The sequence below is a fragment of the Leptodactylus fuscus genome, chromosome 7 (genome assembly GCF_031893055.1).
Source record: "Leptodactylus fuscus isolate aLepFus1 chromosome 7, aLepFus1.hap2, whole genome shotgun sequence".
Classification (NCBI taxonomy): Eukaryota; Metazoa; Chordata; class Amphibia; order Anura; family Leptodactylidae; genus Leptodactylus; species Leptodactylus fuscus.
In genome coordinates, this window is record NC_134271.1 from 58792440 (window position 1) to 58818472 (window position 26033).

General features: G+C 40.3%; 1 protein-coding gene across 2 annotated transcripts in view; it reads right to left on the bottom strand.

Moving 5' to 3' along the window:
• ANKRD11 (ankyrin repeat domain containing 11) overlaps positions 1–26033 on the bottom strand; it is a 163991-nt gene that overhangs the window by 125965 nt on the left and 11993 nt on the right. For both annotated transcript variants that reach the window (XM_075281940.1, XM_075281939.1), the window contains exon 2: positions 14904–14980. The gene's annotated coding sequence lies outside the window, so the exon portion shown is untranslated. The remainder of the gene's footprint in view (positions 1–14903; positions 14981–26033) is intronic.

A 26033-nucleotide genomic window follows, 5' to 3' on the forward strand; every position in this document is an offset into this window, starting at 1 on the left:
CAAGTTTCTCACTTCCTGTATTTCTCTGCCTTCCCTTCCCCCCCACCCCCCTTCTGAACAGGACACAATCCTTCTGCAGATCAGATAACACGCAGATTCTTGTACAGAAGACTCAGTGTTATCAGTGAGAGATAACAGACTGGCTAACTGCAATTAGCTGAACCATTGTCCTGCCAGCACTAAGTTAAGTCACATGTCCTATCTCCCAGGTCAGTGGTTATAGCAACGCTGGGTAAACAAAGGAAGTAATAAGGTCACATAGGCAAAGAAAGCAGAATTTCCAAAGCAATATATTTAGGAAAAGTCTTCTATTTACATAAGCTACCAGTATAGATAGGATCCTTGAGATTGAACAACCCCTTTAAAGCTGAGGCGCGACGTTGCAAAAATGCATCTTGTTTTTGTTGTGTTTTTTTTCTCTTTCTGCCTTAGCCAAAGCTGGCTACAAAAGGAATTTATACCAAGAACACACTTCTACCATCTGTTCAATCCACTCCTGACACTGGATCCAAAAATAAAATTGCAGCAAAATCTGCAACAACAACAAAAAAAAAAGCTGCATTTCCGCAATGTGGGGCACTAGTAGAAAGAAGCCACTGGGGGAACTGCCGATATTCAAATGACAGAAGATTAACTTTCCAGACAAGTCCAGAGAGAATGGAAAAACTTTAACAATTCTTGTGTTATTTATTTTTAAACTAGTTATTCACTGAGAAACCGTTTTGCAGAGGAAAGACAGGAAGAAAAACCATGCAAGACATAAGTTACATCTCATTACACAACAGCAGGGAAAGGTAAAGATGATCTGCACAGAACCTCAGTGCCAACTGCAGTTTGTCAAGAAATTATGCCCACCTCATATGTAAAGGATTATTAAGAAAAAAGTCTGTCAGTGCTATTAATGGATTAATAAGTGCATCCATATACCGTTAGCTGTGTTTTAAATGCTCTCTGGAAGCTCTTAGTATCTCCTGCAGTTGTTTACATGGTTCAGCTTCCTGTTATGTAACTTTCACACTAACTCCTCTCAACTCACCCCCCCATCTATCTAGCTATCCCACCCACTACTACTAGGCCATCCCTACTCAGCTTACCCCCGAATCAGTTATATACTTCATCCTCAACCTGCGGCATGACCCATCCTTTTCAGACTGCCGACACGTACTATAGACTCAGTACTGCTCTGTAGCCGACAATCCACCTCTACTGCGCTGGTCTCTGATGCTGCTCCCACGCCTGCGCAATATAGGCAGATTGGCTGCACAGTCTGTCACTAGATAACCAGCAAATGTCAAAAATGTATATTTACCCAGATCCCTGGGGGCGGTAATGCCTTGTGATAATGCAATCTAACAATCTAAATTATGTTAGATTAAGGGGGCCACACGGTGGCTCAGAGGTTAGCACTGCAGCCTTACAGCACTGGAGTCCTGGTGTTCAAATCCTGCCAAGGGCAAAAAAACATCTGCAAGGAGTTTGTATGCTCTCCCCGTGTTTGCATGGATTTCCATCCCATATTCCAAAGACATACTGAAAGGGAAAAAAAATGTACATTGTGATCTCTATATGGAGCTCACAATCTACATTTAGAAAAAACAATAATGTTAGATTAGTGTAGGTATTTAATTTGATCCCAGACAACCCCTTTAAATCACTAACCAAACTACACCAAATGAACTCATACACCAGCAAAACTGTATGCAAAAACATATAATGTCACTAAACCAAGTAACTGTATGGCACCTCCATAAGAAACATGCGCACAAACCCTACTTTTCCCATGATGCATCTTCCTGCTTTCCGCTCCAATGCAATCACAGGTAATAAGCCACACCCACATCTGAGGTCACATGATATTGAGATTTTGTTTGAATTCACAATCCCCGATGTGAGGAGAAAACAGACTGCAGATAAGTCATGGCGAATGCCTTTTCACATATTAACTGCATGTAAATAACAGTGATACAATGAGCAGCAAGTAAAATAAAGCAATGAAAGGGCTGCACAAGGGAACAGTGAGTATTTAGCACTTCTATGGATGTAGTTGCAGATCATTTTTGGAAGCTGCACAATCCCTTCAAAGAAACTCTAGTTCATAAGCAGGATGGCTGGAGGGAGAAAAAAAAAAAAAAATGATTGGGGACACAGTAACGGATCACTGGCGGTGAACCCATTGTGAACAACATCTGCATGATACAACTGAAACACAGCACAAACTGTTTTGACAGGGGGTTTGGGGTGCATTCAAACCTGTAGGAGGGTCACAAAAAAAAAAAAAAAAAAAAAAAAAGACAGGTGGCAGTATGTGCCACCAATGCTCCATTAACAGTTATGAGGCTGCCGGAGCTCTGTCCTGGAAATTAAATAATTCCTGCAAATTATTAGCTTGTCTTAGTAAAGGCTTCCATGTCCTAATACGGCCTGAAACACTCCCCACCACCTTTCATTTCGGTAGATCGCTTCTTAAAGGCCCCAAGTAATAATTGGTCTATCAATTAAGCTGATGAGCAGAATCTGGGCTTCCCAGGGATCCTACCAATTTATGCTTCACTAACCCATATCTCATTTCTGTGCAAGCCATGGTTGATAGAGGGGAAACCCCATAATCCTGTAGTCACCTGATATAGTTCATCTCTAGTTCAGTCTGCAAGAGTAACTGGGCCTCTGAGCAGTTTAGCAGAAATCTTGTAGACCTAGATATGAAGCAGGGTCTGCTCAGTCTCTGTGCAGAGCCATTACCAGCACTAGTATGACAGTGAGGGCAGGGCTAAGATCCCACTTAGTCTAACCCTGTAATGGAGGGTCACTGAATAATTCAGGTAGTGCAGCTCCAGGACAGGAACACCACCAGGGAGAAGGGAAGGATCACGTGTGTGTGTGTGTGTGTGGTTCCCATCTGCTGTGTGCATATCACCTAGCTTTCTCAGATTCCTAAAAGGCTAAACTAGCTAGCCGAATCATAAGTTAGAAAGAGGTTTAGATCGGTAGATTTTGCTTCAACAGTAGTCTAATACAACACTGACTGGTATGTTACACATGTATTTTGAGGCCCTGAAAGTTACACTGTGTGCAGAATTATTAGGCAAGTGAGTATTTTGATCACATCCTTTTTATACATGTTGTCCTACTCCAAGCTATATAGGCTTGAAAACCAACTACCAATTATGCATCTCTGTAATAAGGAGGGGTGTGGTCTAATCACATCAACACCCTATATGAGGTGTGCTTAATTATTAGGAAACTTCCTTTCCTTTGGCATTAATTGGTCAGAAGAGAGATTTGACAGACTCTGAAAAGTCAAAAATTATGAGCTGTCTTGCAGATGGATGCAGCAGTCTTGAAATTGCAAAACTTTTGAAGCATGATCACCAATCAAGCATTTCATGGTAAATAGCCAACAGGGTCGCAAGAAGTGTGTTTTTAAATAAATAAAAAAAAAAAAAAAAAAAAAAAAAAGCGCAAAATAACTGCCCGTGAGTTGAGGAAAATCTAGTGTGAAGCTGCCAAGATGCCACTTGCCACCAGTTTTGCCATATTTCAGAGCTGCAACATTACTGGAGTAACAAAAAGCACAAGGTGTGCGATACTCAGGGACATGGCCAAGGTAAGGAAGGCTGAAAAACGACCACCTTTTAACAAGAAACATAAGATAAATCATCAAGACTGGGCCAAGAAATATCTTAAGACTGATTTTCTAAGGTTTTATGAACTGATGAAATGAGAGTGACTCTTGATGGGCCAGATGGATGGGCCCGACTCAGACACCAGCAAGGTGGAGGCGGGGTACTGGTATGGGCTGATATCAAAGATGAACTTGTGGGACCTTTTCGGGTTGAACATGGAGTGAAGCTCAACTCCCAGACCTACTGCCAGTTTCTGGAAGACACCTTCTTCAAGCAGTGGTACATGAAGAAGTCAGTATCGTTCAAGAAAAACATGATTTTCATGCAGGACAACGCTCTATCACATGCATCCAAATACTCCACAGTGTGGCTGGCCAGTAAAGGTCTAAAAGAAGAAAAAATAATGACATGGCCCCCTTGTTCACCTGATCTGAACCCCATAGAGAACCTGAGGTCCCTCATAAAATGTGAGATCTACATGGAGGGAAAAAAGTCCATCTCTCGGAACAGTGCCTGGGAGGTCGTGGTGGCTGTTGCACGCAATGGTGATCAAGCAACTGACAATCTATGGCTGGAAGGCTTTTGAGTGTCATCGTAAAGTAAGGGCTCATTCACATCTGCGCCCGGTCTCCATTCTGCAGGTTTCCGTTTCCTGCACAAAACAGAGGCAGGAGACGGAAACCTGCAGGACTCTTTCATACCCATTCATTTGAATGGGTAAGAAAGATGTCTGGCCGTGAGCGTTTTATGCTTTCCGCTGCGAGTTGTTTTTTTTTTTTTTTTTTTTTTTTTTTTAAATTGGACAGAGTCGGACATGCAGTATTCTGTGTCCAATTAAAAAAAAACAAAACTGGTTTCGCGGCAGAGAGCATAAAACGCTCACCACCGCTCACGGCCGGACCCGATCTGACAGGTTTCCGTCTTCTGCATGTGCAGAACGGACTGCTGAACGCTAGTGTGAACCTAGCGTAAGGTGGCTATATTGGTCACTGATTTGGTTTTTTTTGTTTGTGTTTTTTGGTTTTTGGGGGGGTGGGGGGTGGGGTTTGAATGTCAAATGTTTATTTCTAAATTTTGTGTTATATTGGTTTACCTGGTGAAAATAAACAAGTGAGATGGGTATATATTTGGTTTTTATTAAGTTGCCTAATAATTCTGCACATTAATAGTCACCTGCACAGATATCCTCCTAAGATAGTCAAAAATTAAAAAAAAAAAAAAAAAAACCACTCCAACTTCCAAAAAATGTTAAGCTTTGATAAGAGTCTTTTGAGTTGGTTGAGAACACAGTTGTTGAATAATAAAAAGAATCCTCTCAAATACAACTTGCCTAATATTTCTGCACACAGTGTATACCTTATGTTAAGGAACATGGAAGGTTAAGCGTAGGTGTATTTAGTGCTGAGCAGTCTCTATTACAACAGCTTCCCCAGGACTCCGAAAGGCAAATCTGGTAGCTCTAGCATGATTTTGGAGTACTGAGTGAGATTTATATTACTATACTCCTTCAGCAAACCCTAATACAGCATTACCTAGGTTTGCTACCCAGCCTTCCCAGATTAGATTTCCGGTTTTTGGGTCCCCAAGTGGACCCAAGAAAAGGAAACTTGAGCACAAGTGGGAACCTAAAGTCACAAGGTTTTCTTTTGTTTTTTTGCTTGGATTCTGGGTCCTTTAAAACTGTGCTTGCTTATGCTGCAGAAATGCTATAGTTTAGACCAGTATAGTATATTGGTTAAGTCTACAGTGATCAGATAATAAGCTCTAAATGTAACCGAACCAGAACCTTCAGCAGCCACCCCTAGGATTTCCACTGCAAATACAAGTTGGATTTGTCAGATGAATATTTGAGAACAGTAGAAAAACAAAAAAAACGAACACACTGAAAATAAAACATATATATATATATATATATATATATATATATATATATATATATATATATATATAGCGCAAGTTTATTTCACTTAAATTGCTTTATTGGGCAACTGAGCATAAACAGCATCAAACAGAGCTATAAAACATATCAGGAATGTAACATGGGCGCTTTATGACAAGTAGTGACAAGAATATATTAGTTACATACTATGTTTGTAACAGTCTAGGAGTCCAAAGAGGCGTCAATTAACACTCATGTTAAATCAAAAAGGTGGCCTGCAGGTCAGACATGGCACATGTGGATGATAGCGTGTGGGGCAAATAACACCATGGTGCAAAATTATTCAACAACCCTGGCTTTCACTATTTTACAACAAGCAACACATGATCATAAGCAAGGTTAGAATATAGGTCAGCACGCAGTCTGACTAGCATGACCAAGGTAGTTTCGAAATGAAGTTGGTGGGCAGAGTATAAGGTATAATGGACAGGCCATATGACATTATGGAATAAAAAAATAAAAAAAAAACATTTGCTATCAAGGACCCTGACCAGGACTTAGAGAGGACAGACTGAATCCCCTTATACTGGGGCTAGGGGGGGTGCAATTAATTTAACCTGTCATTTCAGAGAACTGTGGTTTTGATTTTCATCAGATTCGTGATATCAAATGTTAGCCCGACATGGAATATATGATCAACAGGCTAACAGATAGACATGACTCCTTCCATTTAGCAATTTTGTAAAAACATGAAAATAAAGATTAAAGTTAAGAGACAAACCTAAGAATCAAGTCCTGCAAGTCAGACTTACAGGACTTTCTCTGTTCAAAAAAAAAAAAAAAAATTATGTAGATAGAAAAAGAAAAAGATAGAGAGACCAGATGACAGCAACTTATTTTTTTAACCCTTTAATGATGCCAGGTAGTTTGTACATTAATGACCAGTGACTTCATATTTTTCCTTCTGTCCTCCAAGATAAATTATTTTTTTTATTTTTCTGTCTACAGAGCTATGGAAGGCTTATTCTTTGCGTGATGAATTGTACTTTCATTACCTAACATTCCAGGGTACATGTTATATTTACATTTGGGGGGGGGGGGGGACTGAAATCACACACAATTTTTAGCATTTTGTTTTTGTCGTTTACTCTGCATTAAAAATGACATGACAGCTTTGTCCAGCAGGTCATTATGATTATGGCAATACCAGATTTCATTGGCTTTATTATCTTTTAATGCTTTTACAAACCCTTTTTTTTTTCTTAAATGAAGGATTTCCTGGGGTCATGGTGAACTAACTTTTTTATTGTACTGCTGGCAGAGATGTGTCAGGGCTCTATTTGCAAGACAGATTGCACTTTTTATTTTTACCAATGTTTCGGCATGTATGACTCTCTGATCACTTTCTGGGGGGGGGGGGGGGGTGAAGAGAGCAAAGTGACTAAAATACTCTAATTTTCTCATTGCGGCATTTTCACTGTACAGGATAAACACCACTATATACCTGATATTTGTTTGTGTGTGGATAGATAGGATAGACCGTGGATAGATAGTACCGTATTTTTCGGACTATAAGACGCACTTTTTTCCCCAAAATTTGGGGGGTAAAGGAGGGTGCGTCTTATAGTCCGAATGTGGAGCTGGCTTCCTGCAGCGACAGGAGGGTGGCAATGCTGCTGGCCCCGGCACCTGTGCCAGCGTCTAAAACACTTCCCGGCATCCGCCATTCTATTGCTGGGGAGGGCTTGATGCCGGGTCTGTAAGAATAATGCCGGCCGCTCTGCTGCAGAGCGGTCGCCATAGCAACCGGGACTTCGTTATACGCAGATGCCCAAAGCTAATGCCCGCAAATAGAATGAATTCTAATTGCGGGCATTAAAACTTAATTCCTCCCAGGGCCGGTCCCTAAGGTCCCCATATCTTTAAAGTTGCAGGCTGGCTCCTGCGCGGCAAAGTCGCAGGAGCTGACCTGTTCTGGTGACAGCCGGGAGCCAACTGAAGGCTCCCAGGCCTGTCACTGCTATATTACTATTGCGGTTGGTCTATGACCAGCCGTAATAGTAATGTAGAGGATCTCCCATAGACTGCAATACAGTAAAATAGTGAAAAAAGAAAAGTTTTAAAAAAAAAAACAAAATAAACTTCTAAATTAGCTCCTTTCCCTAGAGTAAAAATATAAAAGTAGAAAATTACTGTGAAACACATACACATTAGGAATCCCTGTGTCCGAAAATGCCTGGTCTACTGATATTTTTCAAACTGCCATGTTTTGTTTTGTTTTTCACCGTTTTGCCTCTGATTTAAATAAAAGGTGATCTAAGCAATAGACATTCCTCAGAATGGTATAGCAAAAAAGTACATCTGGGCCCGCAAAAAAAAAAAAAAGCTCCATGGATCTCCGTACAGTTGCAGAGTCACCTGTCAAAGTGGCCTTGCAGCTGTTGCAAAACTACAACTCCCATATATTAAATATTTTACCATTTGTTTGCCCCATTTTCCTCCTCTAAAACCTAGGTGCGTCTGACAGTCCGAAAAATACAGTATTTTTATTTATTTATTTTTTAACAAGGGGGGGAGGGGGTGTTACATTATTTATTTTTATTTGTGTGAGTTTCAACTGAGTATTTGTCTTTTTCACATGTCTCTCAGATCCCAAGTGCAATGTCTTGCAATACATAGCTTCTGTACCCATGGCATTACAGCACTGTAATAATACCAAGCTGTGCATGAACTATATACAAGGTCAAAAACAGACACTGTCAGTTTTTTTGAACAGTTACCCATTAATTTTGATTAATCGGTCTAAAAAGATGGGTTCTGTTATCCATTGTGTAACAGCTTGGGGTTCTGTTATCCATTGTGTAACAGCTTGGAATCCTTTTAAATCCTTGTAAAGTTAGAGTTTCAAAGGGGGGGGGGGGGGGGAGGCTGAAATCAGCTGGATATAGAGAATCTTTTGATAGTGAAGTCACTGGGAATGTTGATCTCTATTCTAGCCTTCATGTACAGATAGAATGCACCATTTAGAGACTTGGGGAACTATAGGTGTTCACATGGTTATAAAAACAAAAGTTCTGATAACGGTTTGGTTATATAAACCATTACACAAGTTCGTACAGGTGAATATGAGAAACTTTCCTTCTGCACTTATCGAGTTCCATTCTACATACAAATGTATGAAGAGGAAAGAATGGGAATTGAAAAGAATTGATGCTCAAAAATACACCTCCATAATATCTTATGCATGACTCTCAGAGGCAAGAAAGCCAGGCATCTACTGTCCAATATACAAAAGCCAAGGCGTTGACTGACCTTGTTTTGCAGTTTCATTGACAGTGAATGTATAATGTCATCAATGCCAACATTCTTTGAAGCAGAAAACTAGATCGACAACTATGCCCAACAGGATATTCACTTTTAAAAACCCTGTCTGCCAACATGAAAATTGAGATTCCTGGGTTGTGAATAGATGGTAAATTAGGAAATGCATCCATGTGTCACAATGAAAGTTATTTGGTTTTCAAAGCAGTTTTAACTAGCATAAAAGGAAGTTTACATCATTGGCCAATTCTCTCACATGCCAAAACAGATACTCAACTACCAGGTTTACATAACCGCCCAAGCACATAGATATATGACAGAGCAGTGTTCTACAAATATGGTGTAAACAGACTATAGACACACTGTACCTCAACTGGCATGTCACAACATATGGAACGTGACCAAGTAGCAATGCCTCAATGTCCATATCGCTATGTTAAAGAGGACCTCTCACCTTTAGGACCTATTAATAGCTGCTCCTACACTGACTCTGGAAGAGTTAAGTTTTATCTCTAGCCCCCCACCAAAAGCAACCAATAGGACAGAGCGTAAATAGCATTTCAGGCACCATAGCTGTCAGGATGGTGGAGTCAGGTAGGGGCAGGCAAGGTGACGTGCCGCAGAGCTCCAAATCAAGAGAAATTGTCAGAGGTCAGAACCACACCACCTTGGCTGCTACTGCCTGCTGCTCCACAGATTCTGGCACAGTTGTAATTTTGGCAATGCCAATTCGATCAGATGGGTGAAGGCAGCAGATATATGACCTCTGCCCAATAATGATGATCTATCTTAAAGGATAAATCATGTTTTTTTCAAAGCTTTTCACAAACTCAGTTTTTCACTGAATTTTTTCCCCCTAGTACACCTATTCAATAAACGTCAGCATTCATCCCCTTCTCATCAGTATGTCTTTGGAATGTGGGAGGAGACCCACGCAAACACGGGGAGAACATACAAACTCCTTGCAGATGTTGTCCTTGGCAGGATTCAAACCCAGGACTCCAGCACTGCAAGGCTTCAATGCTAAATATTGTGGAAGGGATTAATCAGAATCCTATCTACTTTGCAGGATACTGTAGGTCGCAGTGTTTTCACAACAATGGGCCCCAGTTTTAAATGCACTTTAAAAAAGGATGGCCAGAATTAGAAAAAAAACATGGCTGCTTTCTTCAAAAAAAAAAAAAAAAAAAAGCCACATCTGTTCATGGATTGAGTCTGATATTGCAACTTGGCTGCAGTGAAGCAAACAAATCTTCCCTAATTGTAGACCTCTCTTTACACAGGCTAACTATAGGGAACTACTATTTCTAGTAATGGTGGTTAATAACTCGTCTATGGAAGTCTGGTGGGTTCACATCTGTGTTGGAGTGTCAGACTGCTAAAACTCAGCATAGAAGGAAAAAACACTACTGATGAGCGAGTAGTATTCGATCGAATACCTTGCCAGCTAGGAATGCGCGTAATTGGCCAAACACCAAGGGGTTACACGCATCGAATATTCAAAGCGTTCGGCCGATTACACACCTTCCTATGCCGGCGAGGTATTTGATTGAATACTACTTGCTCATCACTAATACACACACAGATTTCAGTTTTTAAACAGCAGACGTTTTACAGAGCCCAGAGTATGAACAGTGTCAATACTAATACTAACTCAAGTGTAGAGATAATAGCATTAAAGAAAGCACTTCTGTAGTAGCCAGGAAAAGTAGAGACAGGTCTCGGACCAGATTTCAGGCCCCTAAACCACCATATTATAATGAAGCTGGAATTGAAGGAGCACAAACCTGCAATCTTTAGAAAAACAATTTGACCACTTTCTAGATCCGATTGAAAGTATTGGGCTAATGTGATCTAAAATGTTTAGTGGGTATGTTCTATTATTCTAGGAAAGTTTGACCCAGACCTTTCCTTTTTCCCATATCCATTCACAAGCTCATGCCACATGCACCTCAAAACCATCTCCCGAATCCACTGTTTTCCTTACTATGAATCTCAGACACTATTTTTGAGGTTTCCACTCGACTACTAACCTGCCTTCCCTCTAGGATCTATTGTGAATGTGGCAGTCAGGCTGATTTATCGGTAAGCGCTATATGGATGCCCCTCCAATCTATGCCCGTCACAGTGGCTGCCTATTATCTCTAAAACTTATCACCTTCACCCACAAAGCTCTCAGATATTCAGCAGGAAATAGTAACAGTAGCTTGTAGGGCAGATTCACACTTTCCAAAGAGGTTTTTCTTATTCTGCATTGCAGCTCTATTTTCATGAAAATGTGTTTTATTCATATGTAAATTAATTGAAAAGAGCTTTAGGGGCATTTGTTCTCCTACTGGGGCTTTGCTCTCCATTCTAGATAACAGCAAAGTGGGAAATGTCACTCCAAGAATGGGGGTGGAGTTGGGTCACAGTTACCTAATGCAGAGTGGAGCCCCAGATCAGCAATGCAGAATAAGAAAAGAGCCTTTGGAAAGTGTAGAAGATGCCTAGAAGGTACTGTCAACTGTGAAACAGACACTCCTGCTGACAGACTTCCTTCAATGGTGCTGAAGAATTACATTAAATTTATTAATTTTTCCTGTACATGAACTATGTGATTTGTAAAGTGCTGCAGAATAAGTTGGCACTATATAAAAACTATTATTCACTATTGAGTGCACGCACAGCAACTCAAGGAGTACTGTCCCAGGCATAAAAAGTACCTGAGTTTCCATCAAAAGTTGAAATATCTGCAGGGTTTTCCTGGGCAGTCTGTTCTCTGGCAGCTAATTTCTGTTTATAACCAACACAAGCAGCTAGTCAAATACCGTATACACTTGAGTATAAGCCGACCTGAATATAAGCAGAGGTCCCTAATTTTACCACAAAAAAAACTGGGAAAACTTATTGACTCAAGTATAAAGCCTGGGGGGGAATGCAGCAGCTACTGGAAAATTTAAAAAAATTAAAATGGCTGGAGTTTTTGGGTGCAGTAGGTGCTGGGGAGGGGGAGTTTTGGTTGTCTGTCTGCCCCTTCCCTGAGCTTGAGGACTGGGAGGTCTGTAAAGCTGACCATACATGATCAGTATACTATGGCGGAACTTGTCCCTTTATGTGGGAGTGACTGACCGACCAACTAACTATCGTACCAATTGCCCCCAGACAGCAGATGAAGATAAAGATTGGGCAATTGGATTCAAATTGCACAAAGCATTGGTTCTCTTGGAGCCAAACACTGAACTCCCCTCTCCCAGTCATTTCACATGTATGGCCTGTGGATGGCCATGTGAACCAGTCACACGGACAATGGTTTGTTTTTTTTCCCCCATAAGCAGCATGTTACACAGCAGTAGGAGCTCAGGCCAATGTTAAGTTTTGTGTGAAAAGATCAGTATGACCCGTCATGTTTTCAGTAAAGTATTTGACTCATCTATACTGAAAAGCCAAGGAGTTAGAAAACAATATTTATACAAATATCAACTAGGAGAGATTCAGAGGAGAAACCTTTCCAATGTGGACGAAATTGGGGAAGGGGGAAATTATCTTATCTACACCAGTTTCTGGCACAGATGGGTATTATTGTGATGCATATTTGACACCATGCCTTTTATTGCATCAAATCCCCAGTTTTGCGCTTTTCTGCCTTGGCCAGGCACGCACCCGATTTATTAAGAGGAAGGAAAGTCTTAATAAATAGGGTCTGACAGGCACAATGTGCAACTGATTTATCTAGGCTGGCATTTGTGACACCAGTCTCCATAACTCTGTCCCAACGCATACTACAGGGAACCTACAGCAGGTTGTTGTATCTCAAAAGGGCAAAACCATACAGATTGCTATACCCAAGAATCCCTGACAACAACTAGCTTAACACATGGCTCTTAACTTTTTGAGAAGTTTTCTACTGAGGTTTAAAGAATCCAAGTCCCCAAACTTAGATCAGATTTAAGAAATATTCACGGCATTGTCTTGCCTAGTGACTAACAGCTGATGCAGAATTTAAAAGGTGGAACGTAAAATTCATTTATTTAAAAAAAAATAAAAAATCCTCGAACACATCTCTGAACAGACTAACGTGTTGCATAGCAACAAAAGACAAGGCTCTCCTAAACCGCAGCATACATAAACTGTACTCAGCCAGTGTGACAGATAAAACCTTCAATGCATACATCTATTTATATCATTTCCATATAGTCTTTTTGTAAACCCTGAAGCGGTTTATTTATAAACATAACTCTGGGGTCTTTGGTACAGCCCTCAACTGCAGGAAGGGTTTCAATTATCAAAAAATACACATGAAATTCAGGTGTATCCATAAGTAACCAGTCAGAGCATAGATAATTTTACATGAAATCCGCTGCCTAGCTGGCAGTCACTTGTTCTTGTCCGCACTATTTTTCACTATAGGGCAGAATTATTAATACGGTCTTGTGAATGAGTGATGACAACTCAAAGTCACGATTAACTGGACATTTTTTTTTTACCTCAATTATGATTAATGAACGATTTTAGGATACTCCTTTTATATGCCACTGAATTTTGGTTTTGTTATTCATGTATCAGCAATTCTGATTGGATCATTTAGCCAATCACAGCATGAGACAGGATGGCATGGGTGAAAAATAATTGAATATCGATGTGAGCCTTGACCAGACTTTTGATTTAAATTTTTCAATTAATTGCTCAGCTCTACAGGCCAAATTTATCACAGTGTCTCAGGCTGAATGTTAAGTTTGGCATATGAAAGAGGGACATCTTTATCTGAATTGATCCCTAGTATCATTAGTAAATATATAGTGTATTTCAGAACACATGTAGCTCCCAGACATACGATATCTGCCCAGCCCTGGCACATACACCCCTAAATAAATGACATTGCACATTTTACCATCCACACTAATTATTGTGACTGCAGAATTTAGGACTTTAAATTTACTTTCTTCAGAGGGGGCTGTTGTCCTAGACACAACAGAAGAAGCATTAAGTAAATGTCTTCCATGTAGCAGCTTTTTAATTGCTTGCACACAAGAAGCCAAGCAAAAGCGGGAAGAAGCTGGGCCCCAGCCTCATAACAAAGAAATAAGCAGAGTTACCAAACTGCTACATGGAAAAAGTCACGTGAAGAACACACCCCGCTCCAAGGCATAAAGCAAATGGTGCGGGGGAGAGCACACAATGTAGCACTCACAAAATGAGTCCATTAAGATGCTTGAGCCCAGACATGCACCAGAAAAGACAGGAAAGAGCGTCATAAGAAAAAGCAAACAAGAAATATCAAGTGCTGCTAAATGTGCACAGAATCCTGCTGAACTACAGCCAAACAAGAGATCAGAGGGCCAAAAAGGGAAAGTTCTTAAAATTACAATATAAAGGGGACTGTATAAAATTACATATAATTACATTACATTACAATTATATATTACTAGTAGACATGCAACCAAGATGTAAAACATTCTTACTGGGCCCACAAACCATAGGCAGCCACAGTTCACGCCACTAGCATCAGACATTTAGAAATATTGCTAATAAAAATCCATAGCCATCTAAACAAAATAAAGCTTCAGACTAACATGAGATCAACATTTGTGAGGTCAGCTGGACATGCATTTACACGGGGAGATGAGAACAAGTCCAACCTCTCCAACTGGAATATGGAAAATGCAGAACTAAAATTGTAAAAGAGGTCAAAAGTCACAATTCTATGCACTCACACGCATCTTAAAGTAGTATTACAAAAAAGGACAAGAAAGGTTGTTTGGACGTGATCAGGAGCCATAAATTATATTCCAGTACTGAAGAGATGCTAAAAATACTACAGTGTGATCCAGAGCATCACTATAAAGCAGAGACACCAGTAGCACCCAAAATATTGTGAACAGTGCAGCACACAGACCCTTAAACCGGACAAAGTCAGGCAATACACATTGCAAAAACCCCTTCACATCAAGAAATCTGCAAAGTATATAATTAAAGAGCAAAATAGCCATAAAATGAGCTATTAAAGCGCTGCTGTCACAGCATTCATTTTTACACTGTGACAAGTAACAAAGCTGAAACTTTGAAATCAGGCAGGAGAAAAATTGTAAATAGGTATTTACCGACTCCATAGTGGAAAGCCGCGATGTACTAGTCACATATAAAAATCCAGTGTTTTGCCCAAGCTTGTAAGAAGATTCTGAAAAAAAAAAAAAACATGGGTTTGTTAGACATACACCAAGACATTGCTATTTGAAAGGCAAATGCAGCAAACTGCACAAACCATTGAGGTAAACTGATGCACATAAGACTGCAGCCCAGCCCCTTTCTTCAAGATATAAACCAATAGGCCAATGTGAAGCATGACCCAATAACATACTAAAACTATTTCTACCCAATGTTGGCAAACGTGATAGAAAGTCAGCAATTCATAATGCAATTTCTTCACACCTCATAAGCTTCTTACACATTCATTTCTCACATCGCAAATATGTTTAGACACAGCTGGTCTGAAGGACACCCAGTAAAGCAGTATGCAGACACGTTACCTTCATAAAGCGTAATACAGAGCTAACTCACCTAGAAACAATAGCAATGCCTCTGGGGGGAAAGCTCCATAATACAGCAAGTGAGGAAGCATGCCAAACAAACATGAAGTGGGAAGCACATTTACTACCACTGCTTCTGTAATACAACTCTCAATTCTACTACAGTGGACATATTGTATGCACCTTTCTGATGCAAGCAGGTTCACAGGTAGCCAAATATTCGGGTTATCGGCCATTGGATTTCATTGGCAGACTCCCAGTTAAACTAGGATTATTTGATCAGACAGCATTCCGTTTGTAATGTATATTTATCTGTTCCACACTTATGCTAAGGCCACACAATGTGGAAATTAAGCATTCTTGGCTGCTGCAGAAAATGAAAAAAAAAAAAGTTGCCACAAATTGTGTTTATTTTTTAACTGCATTTCACTGCATGGGGCCTGAAACAAAATAGCGTTGCCAGTTTCTGCAAATAGAGAACATTTCTCCATTTTTTATTTTTACTTTTTTCTTTTAGCCACATGAAATCTCAGGTCGACATGTTCACCTACTTTTAGTCTTCATCCCAAATATGTACCGTGAAGGAAATAATTTAATTCCTTGCCGATTTTGTCAGTTTGCCCACTGACAAAGACATGAACAGTCTATCATTTTGTTGATTGGTTAATTTTAACAGTGAGATAGATCAAAATTAAAATCAGAAATAAGTATTTGATCCCTCTGGCAAACAAGACTTAATACTTGGTGGCAAGCACAGCAGTCACACTTTTGTGGTTGATGATTACGTTTGCACACATGTTGAGAGAAATTTGTCAAAAAAAAAAAAAAAAAGCCAGTAAGAAAGTTGCACAAATGCACGTTCAAAACCACCCCATTCTGATTTTTTTTTCCCAGCTTCCTGTTACATTGTACAGAATAATGGTAGCATTTTCAAGAACAAAATTGTCCCGCAAACATTGAGACCTCATATGGCTCTGAAAGCAGAGAAATGGAATGTTATGGGGTGTGGAAGGGGAATGGGGTAAAAAAAAAAAAAAAAAAAAAAACGATAAACGCCGGCGGTGGGATGGGGTTAAGTCTTGTTTGTCAGAGGTATCAATTATTTTTCTATGCAAAAATGCAAATAAATTTATAAAATTTATTCAATGTGATTTTCTGGATTTTATTTTTGATATTCTCTCACTTAAAATTAAACTACCCTTAAAATTATAGACTGTTCAAGTCTTTGTCAGTGGGCAAACTTACAAAACCAGCAAGGGATCAAATAAATTCCTTCACTGTAAGCTTTGACAGCTCACTGCAAACTACAATATTTTTTCCACTGTAGTCAGATGGTGAGATGAGGAAGCCTGCATGAGATATATACGGTAATAACCTACTCCTCGTGATGCCAGCTCACTGAAAATTTTATTTTAGTCTCCAAACAAAAAATCTTGAATTAAAATTTTATATTAGGCAAAAATCACCCAGCCCCAATTTTTATTACACTACACTGAGCAGTAAGCAATGTCGGCCTTGGTAGATCACCAAAAAAAAAAAACGTAGTGTGTGACAGTGGGCCCAAACCATTTCCTTTCTACTAAATAAAACCATTCATACACATACATCAACATAAAGGCAAAAACCACATGGCTTCCTAGCAAGTCACATATGAATTATTACAAATAAAAAGGAACCAAAGCTGCGCACAGACCATGTATGCCTGAGCTCACACTGAGTTTTTTGGTCAGGACTCCTCCTAAATAAACCTCACCATAGGACTGTACGGCAAGGCGTTTTTTTGGAGGAGGAATTTGAGTCCGTGTGAACTCAGCCTAAAGGGTCTATTCACATGGAGGAAAATGGTGAGGAATTTGGTGTGGAATTTCAGCGCTGAAAAAAAAAAAAAAAAAAAAAACTCCCATTGACTTCAGTGGGTTCCTTTTTCTGCTAGCCATGTGAATGGACCCTAAAGCAGCACAAAGACATATGCAGCTTTATGTACCATAGATGGCAAGGAATAGCTCCACATTTTGTCAGATTCATTAAAAACCACTGTATAAAATTCATTAGTCACCAACATTGAGCATCAGTTGCTATAGTAGCAGTCATGCAAAATACACATGTAAAAATATCGAATCTCAGTACAAAATAACTAAGTGGGTGGTTGTAGAACATGTTCAAGGACATGGCTTGAGAAGAAAGTATTTCTCTGTTTTATGATACAAGTAGAGGTGAAATTATTTCATAGCAGAGCCCACTACTGACAATAGTTAGGCATAAGACCGCAAAACTACAAAAAGTAACAAAAAGTACTAAAATACAGCGAGTAAAAAAACATCTGTGTAACATCTTCCAACAGAAAAAAAAAAAGTTTCGTGCCCCATAAAGACCTGCAGCAACACCATCAGTGCCGATATTTATATAAAGAAAAATACAAAGAACCCACATGCAACCTTTATACATTTTTTAGAGACTGTGCATATGAACTGAAGGTGTAGTAATCTGGTTTCAATGAAGAAATGCAACAACACCAGGAATAGGGCGAGTATTTTATCGTAAGCCTAGATGGAATTAGAAGAGGACTATTAGGGTCACTAATTTAACACTATAACTCTCCTGACAACCAATAACCCAAGAAAAACCATGTCAGAGCATATTCAGGCAGTGCAGTCAAGTCACATACCTGCTCTGAAGGCTAAGAGCCCATGTAGCGAGCCAGCCATATAGTGCTACAGGGAGAAGAGAAAAGAAAAAAAATTAACAGTACCGGAAACACATTGTGGCTGTTTCCACAGAGTATTTCACAGGAAGTCTGCAGAGTTATTCTCTAAGACTCTGGCTTCAACTGTACCTATATGGAAAACACCATTGTTTCCATAGGTATAATTGACATGCTGTGATTTACAAACATACGATTGTTTTTGAAGTCGCAGCATGTCCACTGCAAATATTTTTCTGCAAGGTGTAGACGGAATTAGCCAGAATCCCATCCAGGGATTGCAGATACAGTAAAATGCTATGTGGGGCTCCGGGTCTAATGGAGTGTTCAGTGCATTTTTGGGTTAAAGACTCATCAGAAACATCTGAGTAGTGTTTTGTCTGTGGAATTTTAGCTCTCTAGTTCATTTAATCAGGTGAACCAGAGTGTGACCATGTGCTGAGGCTTCAGCAGTGATTCTACAACAGAAACAGAAGATAAGAGCACTGGCCAAAGTCTCCCATTGAAAACCATGGGTAGTAGATTAGTCTCAGTCTTCTAAAATAGAAGTGAAAATATAGCCAAGATGGGCTCTCTGAAGTATTAAAGGCTTTGGGGGGCACTAAGTGGGGTGAATGCCCAGCAGCCAGGTCTACCAGAGTAAGAGTACAGATTCAAATACACTATATTACACTTTAGCAAATAGATAATATAGTGTATATGCCAATGTAGTGCATCTGCCAATGTACTTTGGCACTTCACTATAGTGGCCTTTAGGTGACTGCCGCGACTTCACCCATCTCATGATCTAACGTCACTAATGGTAATTAAAGGAATTAGAGATGAGCGAATAGTATTTGAAACGGCAGTTTCGAATTGCATGCACCCACAGCAATGAATGGAGCCGGCCGGCACGCAGAAAAGGGCGGCGTCCTGCCACTTAACCCTCTGCCAGCTCTGTCCATTCATTCCTATGCGTGTGTGCTATTCGAAACTGCTGTTTCGAATAGTACTCGCTCATCTCTAAAAGGGATCCCATCATTAAAATGCTATTTTTTTTTTCTAACATGTTGGAATAGCCTAAAGAAAGGCAATTCTTCTCCTTTTAAAAAAAGTCTTCTCCGCGCCGCCGTTCGGTAGAAATCCCGGTTTTCTTCGGTATGCAAATTAGTTCTCTCGCAGCACTGGGGGCAGTCCCCAGCGCTCAAACACTGGGGGTGTCCCCAATGCTGCGAGAGAAATCTCCAGCACTGCCTCCATCTTCATCTGGAACGGCCTCTCCCTACGTCTTTTTCCACTGCTGGAGGTCAAACTTCTACTCATGCACAGTCGGCTCTGCCCAAGGGCAGAATAGACTGCACATGCCCGTGGCCATTTTTTTTGTCCAGAGGTCCAATGGCATCACCGACTGTGCATGCGTAGAAGTTTGACCTCCAGCGGCGGAAGAAGGTGCGAGGAGAGACAGTTCCAGATGAAGATGGAGGCGGTGCTGGAGAGTTCTCTCGCAGCATTGGGGACGCCCCCCAGTGCTGCAAGAGAACACATTTGCATACTGAAGAAAAACGGGATTTCTACCGAACGGCGGCACGAAGAAGACATCTAAAGGAAGATGAAGAGTAGCCTCTCTTAAGGCTATTCCTACTTATTAGTCAAAAAAAAAAAAAAATTAGTACTTTAATGATAGAATCCCTTTAAAGTAAAATGCCCAACTAACTGGGATTTTATTTTAGGTCATAGTCACCCAGCCCTATGCTACACATTACACCCCACTGTATTAAGCCAGGGTGAATAATAAAGCTCATTGTCTGCATACCACTGCTTGATTGAAAGGAGCTTGGTTACTACATATGTGGCACTGGTAGTATTGCTGTGCTGTCGATGTAGTCTGCAAAGTTCCTCAAGAGATAATTAATACTAATAATAATCCACAAGACTTTTCCTGAGTATAAGTTTTCCCTCCACTAGAGTTATTGCTACCTCTGTGTAAATATTACAATGCAATATACAAATTAGGGGACGTACTTCATGGGAGTGCTGAGGACCCTATCCATACTGCTAGCTTATGTAGACTTAAGACTTTTCCTAAATACAGTACTTTAGAAGTGTTATGTGAAGTTATTCCTCCCATTGTTCACAAATTTTCCTTGGTGCCTGCTCTATAATCTTGACAGCGCAGGTGAATGGATCAGTCACAGATCTGCAGCCAAGACAGGTCAGCTATACAAACATATGTAAAGTAATATACAATTACTGTACATATTTGATCTGCATTTATAGTATTAGATATCTGATCATGATAAATCTCATGATAAGGCAATATCTACTGAGGTACTTCATATTGTCCTTTTCATCAAGCAGTCTAAGCCCAGCCAACCGATTGTGGAAGAATACAGGAAGGGAGAAGAAAACAGCAGACATTGCTGAAGAGATGGAGATGGGAAAAATCCCTTTAACTTGCCTGAGCATGTGACTCAGCTTCCAGGGCAAAGCACTCTACTCTCATCTGCATATGAATAAGAGTGCTGTGAAAATGGAACTCCAAAGATTAACAGCTACATATTTAGAAACTTTTTAATTACTTCTGGGTTTAGGTTAATAAGCAGTTTACTGATGGCAGACTCTTTTTAACCCTTTCACGACATCCGTGGCAATACTACTAGATGTAGGGAATTTAAATATGGCACACGCTCAGGAGCTGAGCAACGGCCATAGCCACTGGGTCACTATATTACATAGCAACGATCCATTGCTAATGTCCGATTATCAGTGCATACACTGCTCACAAGCACTAAGGCCCCCGAGTGCCTTGGTCAAAGAACCATTTTCCCAGAAGCCCAGGGTAGCCACTATTTTAGGGAGGATCAACAGCGCTGAGAATGAGACCCACAGCCAGCTATCAGTTGCCATGACTGCCAGAAGACTATTGAAAGCTCCTAGGCTTGTCTAGTATTTATTGGCATACATATTACATTAAAATATATATATATATATATATATATATATATATATATATATATATATATATATTACACACTTTTTTAAGTATTAAAAAAATTTAAATCATTGCACTTTCCCTAGAATACATCTACAACTTAAAAGTTAATGTGAAACACACACACACTTAGGTATCCCTGTGTCCAAAAACAGAACCTGTGTGCGCACCATGCCCTGTGAGTGTGAGCCATAACATACGGCTGACAATGCCCTGTAACACCCGCGGTCAGAACAGAGTCCGATCGCGGGTGTTAACCCCTGAGATGCCGGCGGTCAAACATGACCACCAGCATCTCAGGGGTTTCGGTATATTATGGTGCCGATTGGCACCCCCCGCGACTGTTTCGGGGGGCGCCAGTGTTGGTATTGGGCAGTCCGGAGTCTGATCAGTGACCCCGGGTCTGCCCCATGCCGTCCCCTCCACGTACCTGGTTGATCTTGCCAAAAAGGAAGCTGTCAGCCCCGTGCGTCTACACAGGCTGACAGCTTCCTCTACACTGCAATGCACGTGTAACACGTGTATTGCAGCGTACATCTGGTGAAGCAGAGATCAGCAGATCACTGCTTCAATCCCCCATGAGGGCAGAAGAAAAAAAAAAAAAAAAAGTAAAAAATAAAGTTTAAATAAGTTTAAAATAAATTAGAAATAAAGCCCCAAAAATCCCTTTTTCCCCTTGTTTTATTATGTAAAATAAAGAAAAATAGAAAACATTACATATTTGGTATCACTGCGTCCGTAATAACCTGAACAATAAAATTAAAACATTTAACCCGAACGGCAAACATAAGAAAATAAAAAGGTAGAAAACCGCACAATATAATGATTATTCACCACCTTTCCCTTACAAAATGTTCAATAAATAGTAATCAAATGGTCAGATGAAAACAAAATGGTACCAATAAAAAGCAGAGGTCATCCCGCAAAAAATAAACCCTCAATCAGTGATGTCAACAAAAAAATAAAAAGGTTATGCCTTTCAGAAGATGGCGATGCAAAAATAATTAATTTTTTTCCCTACATTGAATTTTATTCTGCACAAATAGCAACGCATTAAAAAAAAATATAAATGAGGTATCGCCGTAACCGTACCAACCCGCAGAATAAAGTTAATATGTTACTTATGCTGTACGCTGCGCGGGAAAAAAAATAAATGCTAAAAAGCAATGCAGAATTGATTTTACCACTTGAATTTACCACTAACATGAAGTATAATGTGTTATGAGAAAACAATCTCAAAATCACTTTGTTAAGTTAGGCTGCATTCACACTGAGTAACGCTGTCGTTTTCTGTGCTTATTTTTGCACATAGCGCCGTGTTAACGCCGCGTAGCGCCGGTCAACGCCACCGCAAAATAGCGCGGCGTTAACGCGGCATATACGCTGCGTTAACACGACGCTATGTGCAAAAATAAGCACAAAAAACGCCAGCGTTACTCAGTGTGAATGCAGCCTTAAAGCATACCAAAGGTATTGCCACATAAAGTGACATGTCAGTTTTGAAAAATCGAGCTTGGTCAGGAAGTCAAAAAGTGCCATCGGCGGGAAGGGGTTAAGCTCTCAGAAATTTTAACAAGATATGTCACGTACAACTACATTCTAAATGAATTATACCCCTAAACCAGGGTCATTTCTTTAGAAATAAAATTTAAATGCGGCATGCAAATTTGTTTTGAAATTCACATTGAAAGCCTAAAATCCTCAGCTTTTCTGAAATGGGAGCATGCTTATTCTTCAGAAGAATGTTTGTACCATATGGGGATAGGATTTTGAAAAGCTTATTCATATGTATTATAATGAAAATTGCTGCAGAATCTTCACCACAAATTCCAGAACATTCAACAGCTACCCAAGGGTGAAAGACTGGTTAGATGTAGTCGGCAGCAGACACCATGACCACTGTGTGGTACATTTTTAAAGAAAACTACCTTAAAAGGATGCTATCATTCAGACTATTTTTTTTTTTTTAAAGTACCACATCGGAATAGCCTTAAGAAAGGCTACTCTTCTCCTTTCATCCTTCCATTTCCTTTTTCTTCTCCACGCCACCGTTCGCCTACAATCCTGGTTTCGCTCGGTATGCAAATTAGCTCTCTCGTAGCACTGAGGGCGGGCCCCAGCGCTCAGACAGCACTGGGGGCATCCCCAATGCTACGAGAGAACCCTCTCCAGCGCCGCCTCCATCTTCGTCAGGAACAGCCTCTTCCTTCTCTTCTTCAGGCAATGTCTTCTTCCTTTTAGGCCTCAGGCAGAGCAGACTGCGCATGCCCACAGGCCCCTAGAAAATGGTCTCTTACAATACTATGCCAGTGGCCATTTTCTCGTGGCCTATGGGCATGTGCAGTCTGCTCTGCCCAAGGCTGGAGGGCCTTACAAGTTACAAGCCACCGCCGGAAGAAGAGGCTGAAGATGATGCTGCTAAAGAAAAGGATTTGCCGCTGGAGAGAGCTCTCTCACAGCATTGGGGACGCCCCCAGTGTTGCAAGAGAGTTAATTTACATACCGACAAGAAACGGGATTGTAGGCGAACAGTGGCACAGAGAAGACAACGAAAGTTTGGAGAATAACCTTTAAGGCTATTCCGACGTCGTACTTAGAAAAAATGTCGTCTGAATGAAAGGATCCCTTTAATACAATGATTCCGAAATATCTTAAGTTAAAAAAAAAACATTTTCTTTCAAGATGTTCATGAACACACTTAGTGGCACATTAAAGAGACCGGGTAGTTCATTTTGTGCTGCTGAAGGATGCAAATGGTCAGAGGTATGCAAGCAGCGGAGAGCAGTGAGAAGCTGTATGCTATATAAATACTAGCCTCTGGTTTAATCGAGGTTACAAACTATGTGCAAAATTTCATCTAAATCCATTCAGCCATTTTTGCGTGAGCGAGGAACAAACATTCAAATTTATAATATTAGTGGAGTAGGATAGGATACATAGCAAAGAGTTAGAGGGCAGACATTTTGTGTCACAGTGCTAAGGCAGAACAAAGTTGATGCAAGTGTGATGAAACTTCACTCCCTTTGTCTAACATGTCAGACATCAGGGCAGCACTTGTGAAATACTAGTCACAGATGCAGTATGGACACATAGATCCATGTACTATTTGTAGAACACTCCGAGATTAGATGTACAACAAACTCACACTGTACTGGCAAGTCTGTGTCTGCCTAAAATCAGGACACTGACACATAATGATGATCATGTTGGACAAGGAGGATGCTGCCATTATGTTGATAATGGCGGCATCTCTCCCACCCCCCACATCTGAACAAAACCAACACTAGAATGTGTTTGCTCGGGAGTGAGTGTTGCTACTTTGAGTTTCCAGGTTGTTGCCTAATTTTCAGACCACCTCTGGTATCTAGCAGCACTGGACAGACCAGTGACATCAGTCCCTCTTCATTGTTCTTGTCAGCTCTACAAAGCTCTCTCAGACACTGAGCCCTAACAGGGTAGGACAAGCCTCAATCAGTGCCTTTGTATGTTAAGCCAGAAATACCAGTGTGCAGTTTAGTCTTGAGCTGTACATGACACAGGCCAAGACCAGCCACAAACTTATCACTGCAACCACAAATTGGCTGGAGACAGGAGAGCATGTGAAACCCTAAATAAATGCTATAGCAGTATACTTACCATGTTTTTCCTTAAAAAAAATCAGCATTGATTGAAAGGAACAGCACAGTGCCTCAGTGGTTAGCACTGAGCCTTGTAGCACTGGAGTTCTGGGTTCAAATCCTGCCAAGGATAACATCTGCAAGGAGTTTGTATGTTCTCCATGTTTGCGTGGGTTTCCTCCGGGTAATCCAGTTTCCTCCCACACTTCAAAAACATACTGTTGGGGAATTTAGACTGCAAGCCCTATATGGGACAGTGACTGACAATGTCTGTAAAAGCACTGCAGAACATGATGGCGCCATACAAGTAAGCTAAATAAATGAGCCTATCATAGCACACCAGGAGCCAGTCTGATAGCTTTTGTATGGGCAGGTTATTGCCCTTGACTTCTAGATAAATACTCATTACAGGCATACAGCAATGCTTGGCAGCTTTCTACATTACTGTATGGTGCCTGTGCAGGGAGATTACAATACAGAAAGCACTACCAAAAAAAAAAAAAAAAAAAAGTATATATTTTATAAATTACATAAGACCATGTTAAACTGAACATGTTTTACAAAGCTCAATTCGGAAACTAGTCTAATTTACAGCATTTTGCAACTTCATTTTTCCTGGATAAGTGGTGCAAAAGATTTTTTTTTTGTCTACATCACAAACAGGATGTTTGCTTTCTTAATACAACTGGGAGGGTGAAGGAATTTTCTTTGCACGAGAAGCAGTCTCAAGTTCTCTAGAGGACTTGTCACTTTTTAGTTCTAGTCATGAAGGCTTTCACCACCATGTGCAAAGAACAGTGTTTTGTTTTTTATAGATCTACACATCAAATAAACCTACACCATTCTGAGCTATAGGCAAGTTGCTTGGTGTCGGTACCAATGTCTTTAGAGGCCATTTTTTTAATTTGTTGCCCCTAAAGAACTTTATATCTTTGGCCTTTATTATTTTCAGCTACCACCAGTGCTCTTGCAGGCATGAAATCCTACTAAAAATGTGATTATGTACTTAATAGCAAGTTACTATGTAAGACTGTCACAGAAACACTTGAGGGTTTTGGTGGATAGTCAGCTTACATTTAGAAGTCAGTGCCAGGCAGCTGCTGCCAAGGCAAATAAAATTACGAGATGCATCAAAAGAGGAATAGATGTTAACGAACATAGTTAGGTCTCTAAACAAATCACTAAAACAGCCACAGACAATTTTGAGCCCCAGTGTACAAGAAAGACATTGCTGAACTAGAGAGCATAACCAACATACGGAAACTGGTGGACTGGAGTAGAGTAATACTTTTTTTCTTTCTTGCTCCATCTAAAGTCTATGAGGAGAGGTAATCATAATGTACAATACAAGAAGGAAAAAAGGGACAGTACAAAGCCTTTTCAAAGCCCATTTACACCTAGGTTGGTAATTACAG